This window comes from Schistosoma mansoni, chromosome 2, assembly GCF_000237925.1.
Source record: "Schistosoma mansoni strain Puerto Rico chromosome 2, complete genome".
NCBI classification, from domain to species: Eukaryota; Metazoa; Platyhelminthes; class Trematoda; order Strigeidida; family Schistosomatidae; genus Schistosoma; species Schistosoma mansoni.
In genome coordinates this window covers 14,354,136-14,356,590 of record NC_031496.1, presented here as the reverse complement: position 1 = coordinate 14,356,590, position 2,455 = coordinate 14,354,136, and positions in this window count along the sequence as shown.

Genomic DNA, 2,455 nt, shown 5'->3' with positions numbered 1-2,455 from the left:
AAAAAATATAATGTAGATTAAGACCTTGACACGATAGGCTGACTGGCTTAACCTTGAGGCTAATATGCGTGAGTTCGAAATAGGGGTAGAGAGACGAAAACTATTCTATCCCTGATTGGCTGGCAAGCACGAGAGAGAGAGAGAGAGAAGACAAAGACAGCTGGAACACTAATCACTTTATTCCAACCCGATCTAGCACTCGAATTCCCAATTCAGATTAGGGTGAAAAGTTACATGAATAAATAGATGACTAAGCGGACCACAACGTACAATAATTTAAAAAATACAATCATGTCCAAAACTGGGGGATTTTAGTAGAAAATAGGGTACAAAAGATTACGTCTAAATGACAATAACTTTAGAACAGAAAATGCTATGGCAATGAATTATACATCAAACGAAAGCTTATGATCTGTAGAATATGCTAGGGGCAAAAGTAAATGTTACAGTTTTACAAGCTTTGAATTAAATGAATTAACGTCCCCGAAAATAGCTTCCGTAATTTGTTCAGGCTTCTAGTTTTGCGGATCACATCAAGATAAGGCATGGTTGTCCGTCTGCCCACTGCGTTCAGCAGATTGGTTATACAAGAATGACCCTCCCTGAAACAGATCTGTTGGGATGGAAAGAAGTTTATGCATAGTAAATATTCACGTAGACTGTCTCAAGCCGCGGACTCCATTATTTTTGAGGGTGTTGGGAGATGCGCAACAGGCAGCTAGCTTGGTGGTTCACTGCGTCGACCACTCGTGGCAGTTGATATAATGTGAGCCAGATCCCAATTTTCTGGTACCACGACTCGGCTTAGCAGATGTGAGAACACCACGCTAGGTGGCGTTGCCAAGATTGAAGCCGCTTCCCTTGGTACAGCAGAATAGATCATATCCGGGCTAAGAGAACTTTCCTTTTCAAGATCCTAGAGTTTTTGATACACCAAGTCACTTCTAAGAGTCCTGTTGAGTTACATGTGAATCTCTCGTCGACATAGTTTGTATGGGATGGTTGAAGTTTCCGAACGTGAAATTCTGTTGGCAGATCGGTGGCGGCGTCATCGTCGTTGGTTGGGCCATTAGGATATAGCTATCGGAAAACTCCGGCTTCCGCTAGTCAAAGAGTGGCTGCATGACAGAACAAGCTTTTCGGATTGGAGACGAATTTATAGACTAGGTCGATCTGATACTGACACCTGTCTTCTCTTGCTGTTTTTGTGCACTGGTTCCTTGCTCGTTTGAAGTGCCTATATGTGCCGTCGCTACTGCTTCGTTTACAATCCACATCAAGTCATCTTTAAGACTAACATCTTCATGCAGAGTCAAGTTTTGCACACTATACCTTGCATTGTGTATGGATGCCATAACCCATATACTTTCTGAATTTACTGGTTCAATGTAGACCTCAATCTAACACTCAAAAATATATAATCATACACGATAAGGCATTTTACTCCAGACTTTTTACGCTATCCTATAAATTATCCTTTAAAATGTATTTGGATGCAATAACTCTTTTTCTGGAATTGTCTGTTTAGTTTGGTGAGTCTGTCATAGTTTTTGGTCAGTGTTTCTCCCTAAAAATCCGTTTCATATATTTTGGCCTCAATCTGTGGTATTATTTTGAATGGTATTAATCTTCTGTAAAACAAAATATTTATGTACTCTCCAATTATAGCTAATTAAGGCTTTCAGTTTATATGTGTAATACATACACTACCTATTTTTATCTTTTGATACTGGGAGTCGATAGTTCTAAACTGCTTTATTATGTAAGGCATATCTCTAGTGGTATTAGTTTTAACCACATAATAAGCTGAATGTGGGATAACTGGGGAAATAGATATTAAACACTTAACACAGAGAGAAAGCCAACAATGGCGAACGCGGAAATATTCAGGAATTCAACCACATGACGTGACTGATCCTTGCAGACGTGGTTATTCTGTATAACATGTCTTTATTCACTTTAATTATACTATATTAGCCTAAATGTGTTCTTTCGAAACTCCAGACATCATATTGTTAATTGTTACGGTACGGTGAATCAGTTTAGACAATCATATGGTTTATGTTTAAGATCTTATAGATTGGGCAGTCACATCATGACAAATCTGTAGGGCCAGTGAAACGTCACTGAACCCTAGCCAAATCATCCGGCAGTTGAGTCACTGAATATCGAATAGACCATCGATCCCTGTCAAGATGGAGGACAACCGACGCACATCAGTTAATCTTGTGCCATGGACTGGCCCATGCGGATGTGGTCACACTCTCTCTCGTACCAACTCTAACTACTATATTTCTGCAATAATGTCCTTTGTGTTGTACGTTATTCAAAGTATCAATAGCATTTTAATACGACGAAGAGGTAATTCATGTTAGGTGGTGATCACGAGGTGTGACCTCGACGTTAGTTGTTGGTCACATCACTACTGTCTAACTTGAGTAGGTCCCCAATCATT